At 44.3% G+C, this 25,601-nt stretch overlaps 1 pseudogene; it reads right to left on the minus strand.

The window, feature by feature from the left end:
* Positions 1-24,578: 24,578 nt before the first annotated feature.
* On the minus strand, positions 24,579-25,272 carry LOC107966691 (heterogeneous nuclear ribonucleoprotein A1-like; annotated as a pseudogene).
* Positions 25,273-25,601: the final 329 nt, after the last annotated feature.

Genomic DNA, 25,601 nt, shown 5'->3' on the forward strand with positions numbered 1-25,601 from the left:
GCCCTGCCAGACTCTTGGGAGAAGGCCAGGGCTACTCATGGGGCGGGGAGTGGGGGAAGGAGGGAGGGGCAGAGATGGTCTGTTCCAGCCCTCCTGTGTTCATCCTGAGCCGAGTCACTGAGGCCTGCAGCACAGCTATGACACAACTTTTGGGGTGTCCTGGTAGGAGGGCTTTGGGCTACAGGTGGGGCATTGGAAGCAGATTTCTCTCTATAGTAAGGCAGTAGATCCCCAGGCCTTGCCCTCTGTTCCTGAAAATGTGAGTTGTACCTTGAACCACAAAATTGCTGTGGGGTGCAGCTTGGTGTGTTGGAAGGAGGGCTTTGGATGTGGGCTGCAACTGCATCATCCTTGCTCAGTTCTCATGTGGCAGGTGTGCTCCTGCCTGGTCTGGGGCAGTCTGGCAGGCTGCTCTGTAGCCCCAAGCCTGGATCTGCCAAAACTGGCAAGGAGTGGAGGCCTCCCCGTGGAGCAGTGCCTGAACCTGCAGCCCCTGGGGCAGACACTCCTGGCTCCTGGGCACCTCACTCACCATGGCTCCCCACTTTCTTAGTTGGCTCGGGCCGCTATTGCAGAATGCCATACACCACGTGGCACGTGGACAACATAAGTTTATTTCTTACAGTTCTGGAGGCTGGGAAGTCCAGGATCAAATAGCTGAAACAGATTTGGTTTCTGTTGAGGGCCTCTTACTCTTTCATAGATGGCGCCTTCTTGCTGTGTCCTCCTATGGCAGAAGGGGTGAGGGATCTCTCCAGGGTCTTTTATAAGGGACCTAATCACCCCTGCACAACCCAGCCTCCTAATAGCATCACCTTGAGGTTTAGGATTTCAGCACATGCACTTTGGGTAAACACCGTCAATCTAGAGCATCCTCCCCCCTCATCATGCTGGCTTCCGGACTCTGCTCCCAAGTGAATGTCCACACCCAAGGGGGGCCCTGAGTCTTCCTTAAGTCTCTTTGTCTAGGACAGACTGTGCTGAAAGGGCCCATCTAATCTCCTGATATGGTTTGGCTGTGTCTCCATCCAAATGTCATCTTGAATGATAGCTCCCATAATTCCCACGTGTCGTGGGAGGGGCCTGGTGGGAGGTAATTGTATCATGGGGGCAGGTCTTTCCCATACTGTTCTCATGATGCTGAATAAGTCTCATGAGATCTGATGATTTTATAAAGAGAAGTTCCCCTGCACATGCTCTCTTTTGCCTGCCACCATGTAGGATGTGACTTTGCTCCTCATTCACCTTCCACCATGATTGAGAGGCCTCTCCAGCCATGTGGAACTGTGAGTCGATTAAACCTTTTTCTTTTACCCAGTCTTGGATATGTCTTTATTAGCAGTGTGAGAATGAGCTAATACATCTCCCGACAGCCTGGGCCCCACCCACCCCCACCCCTCAACCCTCCTCAGTCTGTCCTTGTACAGGTTCCTTCTCCTCCAGCCCCATCTCGCTTCATGTGACTTCTTTCTTCCTTAAACTCTCTGCACTCCCTCCTGCTCCCAGGATTTTGTATCTGCAGTTTCCTCTGCCTGGAATGTACTCCACCTGGCCTACAACTCCCAGCTAGCCTGGAGTGGAGAGCTTCTATGTCACTCCCTCTGGGATGCTCTTGCTGACCCCCAAGACTGGCTCAGGCCCTGAGTTCGACCCTCTTGTGGTTCAGAGAATTCCTGGGCATAGCCATGCCCTCATTTGTGCTTCCACTGCCACATGGGGTTGCTGGACTGTTGTCCACTTCCTCAGGGGCATCTGCTTCCTCAGAACAGGGCCTGGGCATTTTGTCACCTAAGATTCCAGTGCCAGCACAGAGAGTTGGCTCAGCTGCAGACACTCAGCAATGTTGACTGAATCAGGAGGCAGCAGGTGACTCGATGTTATGGGCTCACGGGAAAACCCCTCTCCTCTTCAGAGGGCCTTATCCAGAGGTGGCCTCACCCCAGTTGTCTTCACTGGGTAAGGGTCTCTTTGCCCACCCGCTGCTGCCTCACTAACCTTCCTGGCCTCAGACAAATCTAAACTCAAGTCAAAACCAGGGTGAAGATGGGTCTACGTCAGCTCCAGAGAGGGACAGCCTGAGTTCCCCTCCCTCTGGTCCCATTTCCTTGGGAGGATCAGCCTCTTCCTGGATGATGACACCAGGGTTCTCCACCCCCTAGGGAGGGGTCCAGCCCACGTCTGTGGCTCTGGTCTGGGCCCTGAGGGGACACACAGTAAGTGGCAAACACAGACGGACCAGGCCGAGAGCAAGACAACATCCTTAATGGTTAAGATGTATAGGCCAGAGGGAAATTGATCAGGAAATGAACTTAGAAGTATCCAGGGACTGATGGGGAAGGAGCTGTATTTGGAGGACCTGTGATGCAAGTTACAGAATCAAAGATGTGGCCCCTGGTTTTGCTGTGTCCTCCTGGAATGGGTAGCAGGACAGGAGCCACCATACAGAGGGTGGTCACACACTCGGGCTTGCTTTAACCTGGGTCTTTCCTTACCAATGCATTTCTGGTTACACTGGGGAAAACGAGGGGGCTAACACTTTTTTTTAGGTGTTAGAAGACCTGTGTGCACTTTCTCTCTTTCTCCCTGCGCTCCAGCCACACAGGCCTTTGAGTTTGTAGAATGCCTACACTCTGCTCTGCCTCAGGGCCTTTGCATATACTGTGCTCACTTTATGGAAAGCTTTGCTCTCAATCTCATCCAATCTCTTTAATTATTTGAATGCTATCCATCCTTCAACATTCAGTTCAAATATCATAGCCAGTAAAATCTGCTGTAATAAACTCTCTTAGTTTCCTCCAATTTTTCTTCCTAATATTTATCTCAGTTTGTAGTCATGTATTCTTGCGATGGTTGGGCTAATATCTGCCTCCTCACTAGTGTTTAACCTCTAGTAAACACTAGAGGTTTAATCTCTGAGGTCACATCTCTGAGGGCAGAGATATGAGTGACTGGTCCAGTCTTATTCCCAACATCAAGGCCAGAGCCTGTCAGGCAGCAAATGCTTAGTAAGCATTTGTTGAGTTGACTTTGAATTGTCAGAGCCAGAGGGTCGGTTTAGCATTGACACATGGGGGACATCATGGGAGAAGCCACGTTTTGTTAGGACCTGGCCCTGGGGAGATTTCTTAAGCCAAAGGCTTTGGGTCTGCCACCCTTCCATCCAAGGAGAAGTCTGAAGACAGGGTCAGCATTTTGTTTGTCCTCCACAGTTGCTAACTTTTTTTTTATTTTTTGAGACAGAGTCTCCCTTTTTCACCTAGGCTGGAGTGCAGTGGCGTGACTTCAGCTCACTGCAACCTCCGCCTCCCGGGTTCAGGCAATTCTCCTGCCTCAGCCTTCCGAGTAGCTGAGATTACAGGCATGTGCCACCAAGCCCAGCTAATTTTTGTATTTTTAGTAGAGACAGGGTTTCACCATATTGGCCAGGTTGGTCTTGAACTCCTGACCTTGTGATCCACCCTCCTCGGCTTCCCAAAGTGCTGGGATAATGGGCGTGAGCCACTGAGCCTGGCCCACAGTTGCTAACTTTTAACACACAGGACATTTCATGTAAAAATTGTGACTTGTAGCTTCTTTTGAAGAACCTGAAGTCAAGCAGCCCTGGCCTGCATTTGTGCATGGCTACCTTTGTGGGATCTTGGTCACAGCTGACCCTTTGGGTGGGCATGCTACTCTTCAGTTAGTTGGGCCCTCTTCACTAGTTTTTTCACTAGTTTTTAGCACCTGCTTGCCCCTGTTAGCAGGTGTGGACTTTTACCTGAACACTCAGATTAGAAAGAGATGGAAAAACCACATGGCCTTGCAGAATAAGGGAGATCTCATCTCCATGCAATGAGGAATCAGTGGCAGGCCTCTTTGCAGAACCTCCCTGGAGGGGAATTGCTATGGTTGCATGTGTCCCACAAAGTTTATGTGTTGGAAACTTAATCCCCAATGCAGCAGTTTTGAGAGGAGGGAGTAATGTACAGAAAAATATCCAGAAATCTGTACAGTTGATATTGGCTTGGCTCTATGTCCCTACCCAAATCTCCTGTTGAATCGTGGTCTTTAGTGTTGGAGGAGAGGCCTGGGGGGAGATGATTGGATCATGGGGGCAGATTTCCCCCTTGCTGTTCTTGTGATAGTGAGTGAGTTCTCATGAGATTATCACTCCCCCTCCTGCTCCGCCATGTGAAGGATGTGTTTGCTTTCTCTTCCCCTTCTTCCATGATTTTAAGTTTTCTGAAGCTTCCCCAACCATGCTTCCTGTACAGCCTGTGGAACTGTGAGTCAACTAAACCTATTTTCCTCATAAATTACCCAGTCTCAGGTCATTCTTTATAGCAGTGTGAGAACAGATTAATACAACAGGGTTCCCCATGGATCTGTTATAAAAATTAGGTTGTGGATGTCTATCATGAAACTCCAGGAGGCTGGGCAAAGGGTGATTGGAAAGCAGTGAGCAGGCACTTTCAGAGCTCATGTGGGACATGGGGGGACTCCTGCATTCCTACCAGCCAGAGTGGAGCGTCCTTGTAGAAAATCTGGTGCGTTCAGTTGAGATCCCAGAAAAGTCATGTCTTGGCAGGAGGAGTAAAGAAGCCCTAAATAAAGTCTAATCTAACCCCTTTCCTTCAGTCAAAGCTTCAAAACAAACCTCAAAAGGGTCAGGGTAATTTCTAAGTAACTCAGCTGGCTGCCAGAAAAATATCTACCAATCTTTAGAGGAGGACAACAAAATCTAGCATTAAGTAAGGTATAATTAACAATGTTCGGTGTCATATAAGAAATACAGACATGTAAAGATGCACAAAAGTGCAACTCCTACCAAGAGAAAAACCAGTCAATAGAAACACACTCAGGAATGATGGATGTTGGAAATAGCACACAAAGGATTGAAAACACCAATTGCAGATATACACACGAATTTAAAGGAAACATGAAAGTAATCATCAAAGAAGGAGAAAAATTAAAAAGAAAATACAAGAGCCAAAAATAAAAATCTTAAATAAAAAAATTTCTTTATGAAATGAACAGATTAGACGTGAAGAAGAAAAGATCAGTGAACTTGAAAGTTGCAATAGAAACTTTCAAAACTAAAATTCAGTCAAAAGAGACTAAAAAGAAAATTTAAATGAATCTTTAGTAACCTGTGGGAAAATACTCATGCAAGTATATGGATCACATACTTGTAATTGGAAGCTGAGAAGGAAAGGAAAGAGGGAAGAGAAAAAATATTTGAAGAAATAATGGTAAAAAATGCTCCAAATTTGATGAAACATACAAAACCACCCATCCATGATGCTCAATAGATCAAAAGCAAGATAAGCACAAAGAAAACTATGCAAGGTAAAACATAATCCAATTGCTAAATGCCAGTGGCTAAGAAATGTGGGTGGGCTTCATCAAATCTATTGAAGACCTGAATAGAACAGACAGACTGACTCTCCTGCAAGTAAGAGAGAATTTCATCCTGCCTGACTGCTTTGAGCTGGGAGGTGGTTTTTTTTTCCTGCCATTTTTGAACTGAAGTATCAGCTTTTTATGAGTCTTGAGCCTGCCAGCCTTTGAACTGGAAGTACACCATTGGCTCTGCTGTTTCCAGCTTACTAACTGCAGATTTTGGGACTTGTCAGCCTCAATAATCATAGGAGCCAATTCCTTACACACACACACACACGCACACACACACACACGTTATGCATATGTACAAAATTATATATAGTTATATATTATATTTAAGTGTAATCATATCTATCTATTCCAAAATTGGGTCTCTAATCTGATTACATTTTAAGTTGCTAATAACTTTATTTCCAATTGTAAAGAGAGCACTAATAGTCCATGGCATGATCTAGCAATAAAGATATCACCACTGGATACTCCTAATCAACCCCTTATAAGAGACAAGGAGCTGGGTAACTGTGTATACTTTCAATTATTTTCCTCACACTAACAAATATAATAAGACTCACCAGGTGTTTCTAATGTGAAGTGATACTAAGTGGACAAAGGATGAAAAACACTTAATGGTAAGTATGTGGGTAAATACAAAGGCTTTTCTCATGTTTAAATTTCCTTAAAAGATAATTGATTGTTTAAACAAAAATAATAACAACGTACTGTGTGGCTTATAACATATTAAAGCAAAATATGTAATGATAGCACGATGGACAGAATGGAGGAAACGGAAGTATATGGTTGTAAGGTCTTACATTGTACATAAAGTGTTATAATAGTATATTTGTAATGAGCTAATGATACATATTGTACACCCTCATGCAACCACTAAACATGAAGCCAGAGTTATAGCTAATGAACTCACAGTGGAGATAAAATAGAACCATAAACATTTTTAATTCCTCTAAAAGAAATCAAGAAAAGAGAAATAAAGGATGAAGAACAGATGAAATAAACAGAGAACAAATGACAAATGGTAGATTTATACCCAACTATACTGATAATTATATAAAATGAAACTGGTCTAAAAATTCCAATAAAAAGACAAATATTTTTAGACTGTATAATAAGGCAAGACTCAACTCTATGTTGTCTGAAGACCTCAATAATTTAAAGGCACAGGTAGGTCAAAAGTAAGAGGATGGAAAAAAATATACCATGTAGCACCAATTATAACAAAGTTGGAGGGGCTAGTTAAATATCAGAAAAAGTAAACTTCAGAACAAGAAATATGCAGAACAAGAAATAAATGAGAACATTTCATAATGATAAATTTATCAGAAAGAGAAAAATTGTAAACATATATTCACCTAATAATAGAACTTCAAAATATGACAAAGAAATGGACAGAAATGAAGGGGGAAGTAGAGAAAACTACACTTATATTTACAAATTGTCCTACTTGTTTCTCAGTAACTTATAGAACAAGTAGAAAAAATGAATAAAGGGGAAGGACACTTGAACAATACTACTAACCAACTTGATTTAATTGATGCCTATAGAACCTTCTACCTAAATACAGATTTTTAGGTATAGTGTTCTATATCCTAGGAATGCAAAGTCAGTTTAATCAACAGTGCAATAAATCAATCAATGCAATTCACCATATTCGTAGAATCCACATTGTTTCCAACTGAACACAAAACTTTCATTATAATGGACCATATCTGGGGCAGAAAACAAGTTTATACATTTAAGAGGACCAAAATAATATAGAACATGTTATCTAAATTCAGTGGAACTAAAATAGAAGTTAATAGCAGAAGGATATCTAGAAAATCCCCAAGTATTTGGAAACTGAGCAACATACTTTTAAATAATACATGGATCAAAGAGAAAATCACAAAAGATATTTTAAAATAATTTTTCCTAAATAAGAATTAGAACACAGAATATCAAAATTTTTGTAATGATTAGAGACAAATTTATAACTTTAAATGATTTTTATTAGAAAATATAAAAAGTCCAAGGTCAATGATTTAAGCTTTACTTTTAGAAGTTGGAAAAAGAGGAGCCAATTAAACCTAATGTAAGTAGAAGAAAGGAAATCAAGTTAATAGCAGAAAACAATGTAATAGAAAAAGGAATAATAAAGAAAGTCAATAAGATAAAAAGTTCTTTGAAAAGATCAATACAATTGATAAACTCCTAATAAAAAGTCATAAAACAAACTACCAACATCACTAATAAAAGAGGGAATAAAAATTACAGACTATGTAGAGATTAAAGAAATAATATGGGGATATTATAGAAGCTTTACGGCAACAAATTTGACAACCCAGAGGAAATGGGAAAATTTTTCAAAAGAAAAATTACTGAAGCCCAGTGAAGAAAAAATAGATAACCTGAATAGCTTTATAACCATTAAAGAAATTAACTTTGTAATTAAAAACCTTCACACAAGGAAAATTCCAGGCTCCAATGACTTCTCTAGTGAATTCAATCAAATATTTAAGGAAGTAGTAGTATCACTTTTATACAAACTTGCAGAAAGTAAAGGAGGAGGAAAGACTTTCTAACTTAATTTATGGGATCAGCATAATCCTGATATCAAACTCAGAGAAAAGATACTACAAGAAAAAAATCTTATAGGCCAATGTCCACAAGGAATATACATGTAGCTGGGCACCATGCTCACGCCTGTAATCCCAGCACTTTGAGAGGCTGAGGTGGGTGGATCACTTGAGGCCAGGAGTTCAAGACCAGCCTGGGCAACATGGTGAAACCCCATCTCTACTAAAAATACAAAAAATTAGCTGGGTGTGGTGGTGTACACATGTAATCCCCGCTACTCAGGAAGCTGAGGCAGGAGAATCACTTGAACCTGGGAGGTGGAGGTTGCAGTGAGCTGAGATCGTACCACTGCACTCCAGGCTGGGAGACAGAGCAAGACTCTGTCTCCAAAAAAAAAAAAAAAAAAAAGGAATATACATGCAAACATCCTTAAAATATTTTAGTATGTTGAATCTAGGAATATATGTAGAGGGTAATACACTATGACCAAGAGTGCTTATCCTAGAAATGCAAAGTTAATCAGTGCAATTGACTAATCAATGAATGCAATTCTAGCAGTTTAAAGCAGAAAACCCAGGTGATGATCTAGATAGATGTTATAAAAGCATTTGACAATATGCAATACTCATTCACGATGTACTTTTTTTAAAAAAAATAAAATCCTCTTAAAACACTGGAGTAGAAGGGAAATTCATCAACCTGAAAAAATGCTGTCATGAAAAACCTACAGGTATTATCAAATTTGATAGTGAAAGACATAATATTTTCCTCCTCAGGTTGGGAGTGAGGCAGCAATGTCCACTTTTGCCATGATCATTCAACATTGTACCAAAAGTCCTAGGTGGTGCAATAAGGTAAGAGGAAATACCGACATAAGATTCGAAAGGAGGAGGTAAAACTGAATCCATTCATAGAAGAAATAATAATGTACTTGAAAATCCTAAGGAATTTACAAAAAGTTACTAAAATAAGCGAATTTAGCAAGGTCATAAGATACAATGGTCAATAAACAAAAGATCAGTTGTTTTCCTAAATTGTGGCAATTTGGAAGATTAAATTATATAAATAATACTGTCTATAGTACCATTTGAAAATACTTACAAGATGAGCAAAATCTCTATGTAAAAAACTATGAAACATTGTGGAGACAAAGTGAATTGCCAATATTGTTAAGAAGTCAGCTCTCCTGATTTTTGGTTGAAATTGACAAAGCGATTCCAAAATCTACATGGAAGTACAAATAATCTAGAATAATCAAAGCAATTTTTACAAAGAATGAATGTTGAGGACTTATCTACTTTATTTCAAGATTACAGGAAAGCCAGTAATGAAGACATGTGGTATAGGTTTCAGTTTAGACAATTCGTCAGTGGAACAGAATCAGATGTCCTGTTTCTGGACATATATAATATGTTGATTCCTAACAAAGTTACCAAAGTAATTTGATGGGGAAAAAGATAGTCTTTGAATAAATGGTGCTAAAACAAGTGAAGATCTATACATGAAAAAAGTGAACTTCAACCCTTACCTATACCATAACTTGAAATGTATCACAGACAAAAATAAAAGCTAAATTTGTAAAGCTTCTAGAGAAAAACGTAAGAGAAAATCTTCACAACTTGGGCAGGCAAAGATTTCTCAGGGCACATAAAATTTTCGAGGAAAAAAATTGATAAATGGGCCTTATTGAAATTAAAAGTTTTTGGTCTACAAAAGACACCATGAAGAAAATGAAAGGGCAAGTTGCAGACCAGGAGAAAATATACACAGGTATTTGGCAAAGTAATGGTATGCAAAAATTAAAAAGAATCCTGGAAGATCAGTAAGAAGAAGACAAAATAACTTTATCAAAATGGGCAGAAAATTTTGAGCAAACACTTCCCGAAACAACCAATAAACACATAAAAAGATGCACTGCAGCATTACACATCAGAGAAATGTGATGACCCCTCACACCATGAGGATGCCTGAACTTAAAGATCGACAATTCTGAATTTTTGTAAGAATCGGGAGCAACTAGAACTCTTGTACAATGTTAGTGGAAATTCAGGATTAATGCTGTCACTTCTTAAAACAGTTTGGAAGTTTCTTATGAATTTAAATATATACTTACTATACAAACCAGAAATTTCCACATCAAGTTAAAAAGCTGCACAGCAAAGGAAATGACAAAGTGAAGAGACAGCCGACAGAATGGGAGAAAATATTTGCAAACTACCCATCTGATCAATAACCAGAATCTATGCAAAGCTCAAACAACTAAATAGGAAGAAATCTAATAATATAATTAAAAATGGGTAAAATATCTGAATAGACGCTTCTCAAAAGAGGTCATACAAATGACACATAGGCATATGAAAAGGTGCTCAACATCATTGACTGTCAGAGATATGCAAATCAAAACTACAATGGGATCTCATGTCAACCCGGTTAAAGTGGCTTTTATCCAAAAGAAAGGCAATAACAAATGTTGGTGAGGATGTGGAGAAAAGTGAACCCTTATACACTGTTAGTGGGAATGTAAATTAATACAGCCACTAGGATGAACAGTATGGAGGTTCCCCAAACAACTGAAAATAGAACTACCCTATGATCCAGCAATCCTACTGGTAGGTAAATACCCAAAAGAAAGGAAATTAGTATATCAAAGAGATAGCTGCACTTCCATGTTTATTGCAACACTATTCACAATAGCCAAGATTTGAAATCACTCTAATTGTTCACCAATAGACAAATGGATAAAGAAACTGTGGTACATATATACGATGGAGTACGATTCAGCCATAAAAAAGAATAAGATCCTGTCATTTACAACAACATGGATGGAATTAGAGGACATAATGTTAAATGAAATAAAAAAGGCACAGAAACACAAATTTTGCATGTTCTTACTCATTTGTGGGAGCTAAAAATTCAAAATATTGAACTCATGGAGATAGAGAGTGGAATGATGGTCGCCAGAGCTGGGAAAAGGTTGTGGGTGTGGGGGGTGGGAAATGGAGATGGTTAATGGGTACAAAAGTAGAGTTAAATACAATGAATAAGATGCAGTATTTGATAGCACAACAGGTTGGCCAGTCAACGATAATTTTTAGTATATTTAAAAATAAGTAAACGTGTATAATTGGAATTTTTGTATCACAAAGAAATGATAAATGCTTGAGGTGATGGATACCTTGTTTACCCTGATGTGATTATTACGCATTGCATGCCTGTATCAAAACACCTCATGTACTCCATAAATATATACACCTACTATGTACCCATAAAAATAAAAAAAAAACCAGAAATTCCTCTCCTAGGTATTTATTTATTCAAGAGGAATAAAAACACCTGTGTTCACAAGGACTTATAAACAAATATTTATAACAATTTTAGTAGCCTCAAACTGGGGAAAAACCCCAGACAGTAGAATGGATAAGCAAATTGTGATATTGCTGCAGAATGGAACACTACCCAACATTAAAGTGGGAGAGATTGCAGATACACATGACAAGGAGAATGGAGCTCAGAAACATTATAATGAGTGAAAGGAGCCCACACAAGAGACTACAGTCATGGTGGTATAGTTTGGCTGTGTCCCCACCCAAATCTCATCTTGAATTCCCATGTGTTGTGGGAGGGACCCAGTGGAGGGTAATGGAATCATGGGGGCAGATCTTTCCTGTGCTGTTCTCATGATAGTGAATAAACCTCATGAGATGTGATGGTATTATAAGGGGGAGTTCCCTTGCACAAGCTCTCTCTTTGCCTGCTGCTATCCATGTAAGACGTGACTTGCTCTTCCTTGCCTCCCGCCGTGATTGTGAGGCCTCCCCAGCCACCTGGAACTGTAAGTCCATTAAATCTTTTTTTTTTTGTAAATTGCCCAGTCTTGGGTATGTCTCTATCAGCAGCTTGAAAATGGATTAATACACAACGATGCTCAATGACAGTGATGCATTCTCAGAAACACATCATTAGGGGATTTTGTCATTGTGTGAACATCATAGAGTGTACTTACACAAACCTAAATGGTACAGCCCATTACATACCTGGGCTCTATGGCATAGCCTGTTGCTCCTAGGCTACCAATCTGTGCAGCATGTGACTGTACTGAATACTGCAGGCAACTGTAACACGGTAATATTTGTATATCCAAACATAGCTAAACATAGGAAGGGTAGAGTGAAAATACAGCATAGAAGACAAAAAGTAGTGCACCTCTGTGGGGCATCTACCATGAATGAAGCTTGCAGGTCTGGAAGTTGCTCTGGATGAGCTAGTGAGTGAGTGGTGAGTGAATGTGAAGTCCCAGGACATCATTGTACACTATTACAGATTTTATAAACACTATAAACTTAGGCTACACTAAATGTATTTAAAATTTTTTTCTTCCTTCAATAATAAATGAACCTTAGCTTCTTTATGTTATCAACTTTATTTTTTTAACTTTTTGACTTTTTTATATTAATACTTAGCTTAAGACACACGTTGTATAGCTGTACAAAAATATTTTCTTTCTTTATATCCTTATCCTATAAGCTTTTTTCTTTTTTTAAATTTTAAATTAGAAAAAAATTAAAATGAAGACACACACATTAGCCCACACCTACCCAGGGTCAGGATTATCAATATCACTGTGTTCCACCTCCACATCTTGTCCTACCAGATGGTCTTCTGGGGCCGTCATGCACATGGAGCTGTCATCTCCTGTGATGAGAGTGCCTTGTTCTGGAATCCCTCCTGAAGAACCTGCCTGAGGATGTGTTACATTAACTTTTTCTTTTTAATAAGTAGAAGGAGTGCATTGTAAAATAATCATGAAAGTATAGTATAGTAAATACATAAACTGCTAACAGTCATTTGTTATCATTGTCAAGTACTATGCACTGTACATAATTCTATGTGCTAGATTTTATACAACTGGCAGTGCAGGTTTGTTGACACCAGCATCACCACAAACACCTAAATAATACATTGCACTAGGTTGTTGCCAGGCGATAAGATTCTTTCAGCTCCATTATAATTTAATGGGACCACCATCTGTAGATGACTGAAGTGTCACACAGCATGTGACTGTATGCATATTCACCTCCAAGAACCCAGACTCATACGAAGAAGTAGGGAATGCCCTACTCGCAACCATGTTTTATTTCCTAGTTTCTTCCATTGGCCATTTTCTTTTTCAGGCTGGAGACTTCCCTCCCATCCCCACTGGCATTCCCAGTCTCTCTGCCTCCTAAGTCTTCCTCTGTTGCTCTCTGGGGACCAGCTTGTGCAGCAGTTTTGTATCACTGTAGGGTAGGGCTTCACTGAGCCCTGTCCTGTGTCCTTCCCTGGCTCACTGCATCTTGCCTTCCCTTCCTCGCACAGCCCAGGGCCTGACACCACCTCCTGCAGTTGGTCATTCAGGAGCAGGGCACTCAGGGAAGGAGACGGCTCTGCTTCGAGTATAGCCTGGGCACCATCCACAAACGCCTTGGTGTTTGAACTCACCTGTGCATCCCAGATACAGGTATAGTCTCTCCAAAACAAAGGGTGTAGGAAATATTTTTACTTCTCCATCTTTCCAAAGTATCCTTCCCTTAGTATCTCAGCAACCTTCCCCGGAGAGGCTCTTTGGGCTGTGGATGTAGTACCCAGTATCCTGGGCTGCAGATTCATTGATTTTCCATGCTTTGATTGGGTATAATCATGCTCAGAGCTGAGCAAGGTTGGCAGTGAGTGGGCCACTGACATCAGCTTATTCATGATCTCTCTGTGCTCCGATTCTGACATGAACTTCCTTTTCTGTCTCAGAGGAGAGAGATTTCAGGGCTGTGAACCTGAGGATGGACCAACACGCACGTCAGTTGTGTCTCTGAGGACTAGAGATGGCCAGGACCCAGGACCCCAGCTAGCCTCCGGATGCTGCTGGCTGCTGGGGACCCGTGACCTAAGGCACACCCCTCAACACATTTTCTTTCATTCCTGTCAATCTCCTGTACTGGTGACTGGGCTGGGACCTCCTGCTGGCCTCCAGGGCCCCACCTGAGCCTCTGGTCCCAGCCTCAGTCAGGCCCAGGCCTAGGGGGCCGGCTTCTTGTTTCCTTTCCCGAGAGCTCTCTGGGAGTCCTTACAATAGATTCCAACCCAGGCACTTTTGACAGTGAAAGAAGATTTGTATTATTTTCTTAGGGCTGCCGTAACAAATTGCCACAAACTTCATGGTTTAAAAGAACAGAAATTTATTATCTCACGGTTCTGGAAGTCAGAAGTCCGAAATCATGGTGTCACAGGGCTGTGCTCCCTACTTAGGCTCCAGGCAACGTTCTTCTTTGCTTTCCTGCTTCCAGTAGCTCCAAGCTTGGCTCGTGGCTCTGATCTCTGCCTCCAGCCTCCCATAGCCTTCTCCTCTGTGTGTGTCTCTCCTTTTCTGTCTCTTACAAGGACTGAGTACTCAAACTTATATCTAACAAAGTACTGGTATCAAAAATATAAAAATTACTCCTGCAATTCAATAATAAGAAGACAACTTAATTAAAAATGGCAAAGTCAGGATGAACTTACCCGAAGATCCTTAATTTAATTACATCTACAAAGCCGTTTTATCCAAATAAGGTTATAGTCACAGGATCCAGGAGTTTGGACCCAGACCAACCTTTTGTGGGGGCCACAATTCAACCCACTCCAGGATTTTAATAATAACTATTCCATAACAAAAGACAGAACACCATGGCTGTCCCTCCATTCGCCTGCATGGCCTCTGAAACCTAAGGACATCTCCAGCTCGGCGTGGTGGTTCATGCCTGTAATCCCAACACTTTGGGAAGCCGAGGCCGGCAGAGCACTTGAAATCAGGAGTTTGAGACAAGCCTGGGCAACATGGCAAAACCCCATCTCCACTAAAAATACAAAAATTAGCCAGATGAGGTGGTGCACGCCTGTAATCCCAGCTATGTGGGAGGCTGAGGCAGGAAAATCATTTAAACCTGGGAGGTGGAGGTTGCAGTCAGCCGAGATCGAGCCACTGCACTCCAGCCTGGAAGATAGAGTGAGGTTCTGTCTCAAAAAAAAAAAAGTGTCATCTCCACCACTGGCTCCCTGGGCCACAGACAGGCAGGGAGGAAAAGGACTCAGATCCCTCGTGTGCCTTCCACTGACGGCTTCGCCTCCTCCTCTAACAGGGCTGTGGTCTGATGTTGAGTCCATGTGGCCCCCAGTCTATGCCAGAGGTACTCCCCGGCTAACCCTAGAAGCCAGTTGTATTAGTCCTTTTTCATGCTGCTATGAAGAAACACCCAAGACTGGGTAATTTCTAAAGAAAAGAGGTTTAATAGACTCACAGTTCTTCACAAGGCAGCAGGAGAGAGAATGAGTGTTAGCAGGAGAAATGCTGGGCACTTATAAAGCCATCAGATCTCACGAGACTCACTCACTATCATTGAGAACAGCATGGGGGAAACCGCCCCCATTATCCAATTACCTCCATCTATCTAGTCCTAACTTTAACACGTAGGGATTATGGGGATCATAATTCAAGATGAGGTTTTGGGTGGGGACACAGCCAAATCATATCAACGATGTTATCCTGTCAGAACTCAAGAGAAGGGTGAGGGCTGGGGGAGGGCCGGGGGATGAGCCCATCTGAAGTGGCCAGTGGAAGCAGTTGGCCTTCTGGAGAAGGAGGCAGGAAAGTCTGGGAGGTAGGTGGCCTTGGAGGCCCAGAGGGTAGGGGGAGAACGTGGGGGTGGAGTGACAGCTGGACATCCCGAGGTAGGGACTGGAAAAGGAGACCTAGGGAGTTCCAGATGTACCCACCTTTCTCTTTGTAACTTAATGCTGGTTGCATGACCTGTAGGTAACGTTGCAGGGGATTTGGGGTACAGTATGAGCTCTGTGGTTCCCTGCTTTGAGAAAAGGGATCCTCTTTACAAACTTTCTATGTGATTGTGGTGGGGGTAATAATAAAGAGAGCCCCCCACTGCCCACCACAAGGGCAGTCAGAGGACCCACATTGGCCAGAGTGTGTCACACATTGGACGTGCTTATTAGGTTGGGATCAGCACGTGGACAGCAGGGCCAACTAGGGTCCATTGTTAGGAAACTGAGTGCTGGGAGAGGAGTTGTCTCTCCTTCGGCATGTGCTCTAAGGAGTCTGAGCTTGGACCTGCTGAGCACCATAGCTGTCTCCTGGGGAGACTGTGTCTGAAGCTGGAGCCCAACAGAGCCCTGCAGAGGCCAGAGACGGGGAGGGAAAGTTCAGGACCTTGCTTGGACTCCTGGATCCAACCTCACTTCAAAGTCATGGTCACGGATTTCCCAGTTAGAGAGCTCACCTTGAGAGGTGGGGTCTCTGTCCCATCCCCTGGAATCTAGGTGAGCTCTATGACTTCTCTGACCCATAGAGTGAGGCACATGTTGCTGTGCCCACTTCTAAGCTCAGGGCTAAGAGGCTGTCAGCTTCCACTTCCTGCCTTTCTGATCCAGATGCCATGCTGTGAGAAGGCCCAAGCCACATGGAGGAGCTGTGCCTAGGCCTGCAGACCACAGCCCTCACTCGGTTCCCAGCTGCCAGCTATGTGAGGAAGCCACTTGGGATGTCCAGCCCTGTCGGGCCTTTGGATGACTCAGACGCCATCTGACTAACCCAGGGAGAGACCCCACACAACACCTGCCTGGCTTAGCCAAGCCAACTCCTTCAACTGTGAAAGATAGTGACAAATTATTGTTTTAAGCCACTAGGTTTTGAGGTTATTATGCATTATTTGAAAATAATTAAAATTATTTCAAAAACTGTGTATTGTGCCTGATATGGATGCCTAAGGTCCTTGCATAAATGTGTCCTCACTTGATTTAGATGCCAAAATAGGAATCTGCACCTTGAATCTCATCATGAGCTCCATGAAGCTTTGGGTAGCCTCAAGAATTCTAGAGTGCAGGGGCTTATATTCAAATAACTCTGGCAGAACACTGATGGCCTCCCTCCTCTGGCTGTATCATGCACAGCCTGCTTCAGCTAAGGGGACAGGAGGGAGCCAGCATTTCTCTGAGAACCAATTACAAAAACCTTGGGGGAACTCTCATGATCAGTAAGATGCTTTCTGAGCATCGCTTTATGCATATGCTAAGAAGCTGGGGCAAGAGTAGCTTTTTTTTTAATAGTACATTTTACGTAAATTTTTATTGAAGTGAACAGACATATACAAAAATATACAAATTATAATTATATGGTTCGATTAATCTTTGCAAAGGGAACCATGTCACCAGCACTCAGATTAAATAATTGAACATTGTAAGCACCCAAGAAACTGACTTGCACCCTGTGTTGATCATGCCCCCCCAACAGTGATAGTCACCTCATTCTCCAGAGGCCTTAGGCATTGCCTCAGGATCATGGTGGAAGCTTCTCTGGGTGGGGCTGCTTGGGGACCAGCCATCCTGCAGTGGGCCCATGATAAGCACCTGTGGCACCACACCCCTGGCTAGCAGGCCTGCTGGGAACACCTGTAGGAAGACCTTGGCAGGATCATTGGCCCTTGAGTCAGCTGCTTGCTCAACTTCATGATCAGAGATAAAGGTGAATGCAAGTACTGTGGCCATGCCATGCTTAGGACTTGAGAATGGTGCAGCCTCTCTGTAGGCCAAGGAAGGACCATTAATATGGCTCCCAGCCAAGGGCCTCAGGGATTCTGAACGGCACAGTCTCTGCAGACCTTGCACTGTGTGGCTTCAGGTCTTCCAGGACAGCTAAAATGTGTGGGCCTTGAGGGTGCCTTTGGGTGCTCATAGCCTCATTAGGGAGATGAAGAGGTGAGCAGATGTCACATATGCCAAGACAGTGGAAGCATTAAGAAAGGGGAAAGGATGGGGAGGATATCACCCCAAAGGTATGGGAAAGGACCTGGTATGTCTGGAAAGTGAAGAAGGCCAGTGTGGCTGGAACAAAAGGCACCTGGCCAGAGAGCTGGGAGATGAGGGCAGACAAGGAGGAAGGGGCTTTCCAGGCAAGGCTGAAGCCTGGATTTACCCAGAAGGCAATGAAGAGCCACCAGACACTTTAGGGGGCCCATGGTGTTGTAAAATGAAGCATTTGGGCTTTGTCCCAGGTTCCTGGAAGGGAGCTTGGCATTTTCAGGGTGGCAGGAGTGTCTTTGCTATTCATCGTGGGTCCCTGGGGCCACACCGGAGTTTATGCTGACCAGGTGCTTCAAGGTGGGACTCCATAGTTTCAGGATGCAGGCTGGCCAACCATGGAAAGACCAGCCATGTGAATAAAGGGTCAGGACTTTGAGCCGCATGATATCAGCCTGACCTCTGGGGAGAGAGTGGGTATTGGAATTGAGTACAAAGGTGTAAGCAATGATTTCATCAATCATGCCTAGGTAACAAACCCCAATAAAAACTCTGGACATTGTAGGTCAGTGCAGCCACCCTGGTTGGTAATCGTATAACCATGTTCTGGGAGGCTTCACATTTGGGAATCTCCCCAAACCTCTCCCTGTGCATCTTTTCATTTAGCTTGTCCTGATTGGTACCAATCAATAAAACTGGAATTGTAAGTGCAGAGGTTGGTGAGTCATTCTAATGAATTATTTATTCAACTTGAAGCCCTGAGTGGGAGCCTCTATCTTGGTAGCCAGTGATTGGAAGTGTGGGTGCACTGGGAATGCAGCTGGCATCCTGCAGGGCCCTAAGTCTGTGGCATCTGTGCTAACATCAGGTGGTTACTGTCAAGACTTTCTTCACTCAGTCAGGTCTGTGCTTCAGGTGCACTGCTTTGTGGAGTGGGGAGGGGGCCTGGAGTGCATTTCTGCTCATGGGGCTCATGATTTGAACTCAGGCCTAATATGTTAATGAGCAGACACCTGGCCAAGCCCTGGGGGCCTCAAAAAACCAAGACAGGGGAAGCATCAAGAATGTGATGAGAGAGTACGCGGCCATGGGAATGTCACTTTTGCCTCCTCTTCTCCCTGTGGCTGGAAAGGCTGGCCTGTCTGGCTGCCCAAGGATAGATGGGGAGAGGTTTAATTGAATCACCTACTGTGTTGGGTAAAGTAAACTGTCGTCATTGCAAATATAATCAGGACTGTATTTTAACAGTAGAAAATGTGATTATAATGACATATTTATTAGCTCCTTTCACCTGGGTGGATCTGAGGACATTTCAGAAAACAAGTGATTGGAATTGCTTGGCCTACCTCACACACTTACACACACACTCACACACTCATAGAGACACACACTTATAAGCACACACAGTCCTGTGCATGCACACAAGTGTATACACACCCATGCACATTTCCACATGCATGTGTGTGCACACTCACATACACAAACACACAGAGACACACCCTTACAGGGCATCTGGTGCTCTGGCCTGCTCTGACACGCAGCCCCTCCTGGGAGTGGGCAGTAAGCATTGGGGGGACATGTAGGTAGTCCCTGGGGAAGCTGGAAGGCTGACCACCTGGCGAGCAGCAGGGCGCACTCACTGGAGCCCCTGCCTGGATGAGCTGGCTTTGCTCAGCTCGAGCTGTGGTTCCCTCTGTAGACGGTGGGATCAGAAAGCCCTCATCACATGATGTAACTCTCACAAGGCTGCAATCTACTTCCCTGTCCAGGTCCCAGAGGCTCCAGGCTCTTTGTGGAGTCACCTGCTTGGGCAGCCACGGTTCTGTGGAGCTGCTTGTCAGAGAGTGCGCAGGCTCTGGAGTCAGTCAGACCTGGGTTTGACTGCTGACTCCATCTCTTACCTGCTGTGTGGCCATGAGCAAATGCCTATTCTCACTGGGACTCAGTTTCCTCATCTACAAAGTGAAATGTGTTCATACTTCCCTTATGGTCAGTGAGGATGGAATGGGATAACATTCTGCATCCCGCCTGGCACCACAGGCATATGAGGTATTCGATAAGTGAATGATTGTGCCAGACAAGAAAGCTGCCTGCCCTCCTCCTCCTCGGCCCTGTGCAGGGACTGGGGTGGATGAGAAAGCCCGTGTTTCCTGAACACCTGTTTGCGCCAGGCACCTATTTGGCTGCTGCCTGGATGTCCTTCTCAGGTTCCAGCTCAGGTCTCTTGGACCAGTCCCCTGGTCTGGGGTAGGGATGCCTGGAACGGCTCTAGCGGCAAGGCCATATCTCGCCAGGCTGCCAGGATGAGCTGAGCATTGTGTCCACGGTGGGTGTCTGAAGGAAATAATATATACAGTGGTCCATTTCCAAGACCAAGTGCCTTGAATCGGCTTAGGTCAGCAAACTATAGAAGCAACAGGACATACTAGGCCCCTGCTTGGATAGCTGCTGCCTGCTTGTCAGCCTCCCCCTTCCTCCTTCTTCCCCACCCCCTTAGTTGCCCTCACCCGAACCAAAGAAGTTTAGATAAAAGTTTATTAGTCTGCAAGATAGCTTGATTTGTCTCTTCTTGTCAGCCTGCCTAGCTACTTAGGTCATAAGTCAAACACTTGAAGAGCCCCTGAGCTGACTAGGATTGCAATGCATTGTGAGCTGCAACAACATGCAGCAAGACAACCCTAAAAAAAAACACCTAAAGCCCCTGCCTAACAATCAATAGGCAACAACCGGGAAAATTGTGACCCCATAGTACTCAGTCTATGAGCAACTGGGGGAGGGACCCGTACTCTAGGGATAAACTGCTTGTCGAAACTGCTGGGTGTGCTTGTCCATCAGACACCCGATCTTGCAAGTTCATCATTAAAAGTTTCACTTTTGCTGTTCTCTGGGTATCTGAGTCCATTCTTTGGGTTTGGACGGGTAAGTTTGTTTCTCACATGTACAAGCCAGAGGTCCATGGGTGAGAATTAGGGGCCAAGGAGCTTTGTCCATGGGGCCGTAATGGGATGAGAGGGCAGAGGTTATCAAACTCTGAGGGCTGGAGGAAGACATGGTTTCTACCTCTTATCTCATTTCCTACTCATTTAGCCTTCGGAGGCAGGCACTGCCGCTATCCCACTGAGGAGGAGTCTGACACTGTGGGCGGTGAAGGCCACAGTTACCCGGTGAGTAGCTGGGCTGGACTCCACCCTTGCTCCCTCCTACAATCAACCCCCTGCTCCTCCCAACAACTTTCCTGAAAGGAGGCAGTGACCACTGTGCCCTTGCAGCCTCCCCGGCAACCGACTTCTGAATCATCCCACTGCAGAGATCTCATTACCGCAGTGAGTGTGGCTCCAGCCTCCCCTCCCTTGGCCGCTAATGAGCGCCCTAATTTGATTGCCTCCAAATGAGTGTGATGCAAAATTAAAAGATGCCAGAAGACATGACCATAAATCCAGTGAGTTGGCTTCAATTTATTATGTTTGAATTCAATTAGATTTCTCCTCCGATGTTTTCCGAATATTTATCTAGCTGCTGGCTACAGAACGATAACTGGAAGGGGCTATTACTGTTTAATTCCAGCCTCCTCCATTCAGCTTGGGCTCTGGCAATACCGTTGGATGGAAAATCTCAGCCTGGATGTGGGGAGGTCAAGGGAGTTCAAGGTCAGCTGCTGAGCCTTCTGAAGGCCAGCCAGCCAGCATATTTCCTGTTGGGGAAGGGATTCAAAGCAATATACCCTATTAAAATGTTTTAAAAATGATTTTTAGTGCATAAACACTACAAGAGACTCCACAGAAGGGAGTGTTGGTGTCAAGACCTTCGTTGTGTCACAGGCAGCAGGGGGGATGGGGATCTGGGGTCTGGGCTCAGCCTGGCCACGAACTTTGTGTGACTTGGGAAAATCACTAACCTTTTCCAGCCTTGGCTTCTCCATTTGCAAAACGAAGGAGTTGGACTCTGGGAACTGTTTTCAGTGGCCCTGGATTCTGCACTGCTACTCTCCTTTTAGTTTCAGGGTGTTTGCCCACTCTCCTTCCCCACCCCCACAGTCATGTGTCCTGCTTGACCCTGGGAACCTGACTTCTTTAAGCTGCCTCTCAGGCTTTCTTACTGACTGGGCAGAGGTTGGAATTAGCCAGTGGGAGACTCTAGCTGGAAGGCAAAAGTATAGGAAGAGAGAGAGTGGTCAGTGTATCCCCCCCACCCCGTCCCCACTGCCCCTGCCCAAGGCTGTGTCTCTCCAAGACATCAGCTCCTGCTGGAAGCCCCTTCTCCACATCTCTAGCTCTTACTGGCTGTGGCAACACTATTCCTCTCTGTCTGTCTAGCCCCATGGGTAACAGCATCCTAGAGTTGTTTGTTTTCGTGCTTCTCAACATCCCTGTTCATCCTCTTCACCTGGCCACACTTCTGTAAGGACTACTGCCATTAAAGTCTCATCATTTGAACCATTCAATGCCATTTCTTGCCATGACCCTGAACAATGCAGATACTAAATCCATTTTTCGACTGTGGTTTTCCATGGAGGGCTCCCCAGGTCTAGAGGGGAGCTGAGACAAAAGCATTCCTGGCTTGGGAGCCTGTTGTGCAGTTGGGGAGGTCCCAGAGCACCAAGGCCAAGCTGGGGAGACGTTGTCCCTACGGGCACGGCCAGGCCTCCGGCCTCAGGGAGGAGAGGGAGACGGTGATCATGGAGGGGAGGCCCTGGGAGTGAGAAGCCTGGGGAATTGTTCCACCCTGCCCCTCCCCACAACCTCCAGAGAGCGAAAGACGATGGGATGTGGGAGGAGGGCAAAGGGGAAGAGGAAGAGGCTCCCTGTCCTGCTGGGTCCTTAGCCAAGTTGGAAGTGGGAGAGTGAGAAGCCCCCATCTAGGGCAAAGGAGTATGCCCCCAGGGGAGGAGAGAAAGGCTGATGACACAGAGGGCTCATTTGCTCTGAAATGGGCCTCCCAGTGGAACAGTGACGAAGAGGCAGAGTCAGCCGTGGCGGAAGAGCAGGAAGGAGAGGAGTCCCAGAGCAGGATGGAGGGAGCATCAAGGAGATGGGTGGATGGCCAGGGCTGGCCTATGGGGCGATGACCAAAGGTTGCAGGGGTGGGTTCAGGAATGAGACCAATGAAGTCTCCTGATTTATGGCTTCCAGCTTTGGTGTAAGTCAATGACCCGAATCACTGGAGAAGGGTGGGGAATCTGACTCTGAATATGTGGCCCAGGAGCCCTGCATGAAGGAGCTGGGGCCTGAAGAGTAACTCTGCATTGAGTACTAGGCCTCCAAATCAGATCCTGGCCAGCTGCTGTCTCTGATGGCTCCCAGTCCTCCCCTCAGACCCACGGCTGTAGGCCAGACTGGCAGGGGCAAGAGGCAGGAGCCAAGTGGGACATGTCCAGTGTCCTGGCCAAACATACACTGGACGCAGATAAGCCATATGCCTGGGAAACAGAGAAATGGGGTGAGGCCAGGTCTTCTTGTGAGAATGAATGTGCCTTACTCTCTCCTGGAGAGAGGGTGATGACAAGAGTTCATTCATTCATTCATAATTGCTTTTTGATTTAAGCAGGCGAGTTTGTTGTTTAACAGGCTGGGAACATCTCTCTTTTATTGAAACATGTGACATAGCAGGTTAAACTCCTAAAGATTCAGCACAGCAGATGAGAATCAAGGAGTTTCCTTCTTAAAAAGCATAACTTGCATATGAATGAAGATGATTCCAAATTATGTTTTTTCCCCATGACCCTAAAATTTTATCCCAAATGGAGTTATAATATTAGATATTGATCAGATCAGCATTTCATATCAAAGCTCAGGACATCCATCTAAATATTTAAAAATCTTTCACTCTCACAGCACATCTTGTGATCAATGTAAAACAAACAGATAGGAACAAATCAAATATGAGAGAAGGGTTTATGGTGAGAGAAAACAGTTTCTATCCTCTCCCCTCCCCAGTCCTGGCCTCACTCTCCAGAGGCAACTTCTTGTAAACATTTCCATTTTTAGTACTTCTGGTGGGTGCCTCCACAATGCTTAGTAGCATGTATAGGCACCCTTATTTTTTTATTCATCTGGAGAAAATTTATCTACCTCCTATGATGGAACATAAGAAATGGCCTTATTATGCACCTCTGCTTCCTCCCTTCATCCTTCCAAAGTTTTATCATTTTGGCATAATTATTTTTAGTTTTCTGTTATTTACTTTTAAAACTTTAAACCATATAATTGTACTTTGATTCTGCATTCCATCCACCTCAGGGAGGGTAACAGTCTGGGGCGGTCAGGTTGGGTCTGTTCCCATACCCTCCCCTTCTTCTGAAAGGACTCTCCCCTCCCTCCCGGGGGCCTGTGCCCATGACCAGCCAGTCACAGGGCCAGGCATATGTCCTGGGCCCTGGCCACTGTGGGATACAGGCATGCTCCCCAATCTTGACCACTAGGAATCCTGCAGGACTTTCACTACTAAAACTGCTCTCTTCAGGTCACAACAGTAACTATCAGTTCAACTACACCAAAGTTTCCGAAGACAATGGCTTCTCCACCCAAGCAGGTTGTATATAAATTCCAAATAGAACTTGGCATCACCCTGAAGGAATTCTAACTTCACACTGTTGGGGAAATTTACCAAGATAGCTTCAGAGTAGACTAACTTTACACAGCACATTAAAAAACAAGACATTTATTCAGCATCATGATCAGACTATTACATTTAGCAATCAACAGCATGGGTGCAAAAAAAAAAACCTATATTAAAACCTTAGCTGGAATGCTTTACACTTTCCACAGAACAGAAACTAAAATAACCTGTTATACAATTAGTCACAAATACAGTCCTCGAGTTTTTTGCCCATACACATGAGTATTTGTCTAAAACATGTCTTCTTTGTAGCAGCTAGGCCCTGCCACCACTGTGCTTGGCTGAGTTCACAAATCTGTTGTAACCTGTAGATTCCCTGTCATTTCTCTGGCTCTCCTCTCCTGCTAAGCTTTGTTTCCTAATTAAAATATGCCACTGCCATAGCTACTGCTGCTGCTGGAACCGCCAATAGCCACCTTGGTTTCATGGTTTTGCAAAGTATAGGCCTCCATTGCCACAGGGGCCAGAGCTTCTGCCTCCAAAATTTCCTCCCTTCATGGGTCCAAAATTTGAAGACTCATTGTTGTAATTGCCAAAATCATTGTAGCTTCCACCACCTCCAAAATTGCTTCCATCATTACCAAATCCATTACAGCCATCCCCACTGCCACCATATCCACCACCACCACGACTGCCACCAAAGCCACCAAGACCACTGAAGTTTCCTCCACGACCAAAGTTGTCATTCCCACTGAAACCACCTCCACGACCACCACAAAAGTTTCCAGAACCACTTCGACCTCTTTGGCTGGATGAAGCACTAGCCATCTCTTGCTTTGACAGGGCTTTCCTAACTTCACAGTTGTGGTCATTCACAGTATGGTATTTCTGAATGACAATCTTATCGACGGAGTCATGGTCGTCAAAGGTTACAAAGGCAAAGCCCCTTTTCTAGCCACTGCCTCGGTCAGTCATGATTTCAGTCACCATTAAAAGGGATTACCCAAGCAAAATCATGGAATTATTGGTTATAAAAGTAATTGTTGGCACATCCTATGTAACATATCTAATTGAATAATGGTACCAGATTAAATTATAGACGGGAATGAAGCTTGTGTATCATCCATTATCATGTGTAATCAATAAACAATTTAATTCTCTTGAAAAAAATAAATAAAACTGCTCTCTTTTGTTCTGGGATTACCTCTAGGAAGGAAATGTAAAATCAGCTCTTGTAGGGTGCCTCCAGGCCCCTGACACGTGGAAAGATCGTGCAG

Source organism: Pan troglodytes, chromosome 8, assembly GCF_028858775.2.
Source record: "Pan troglodytes isolate AG18354 chromosome 8, NHGRI_mPanTro3-v2.0_pri, whole genome shotgun sequence".
Lineage (NCBI taxonomy): Eukaryota > Metazoa > Chordata > Mammalia > Primates > Hominidae > Pan > Pan troglodytes.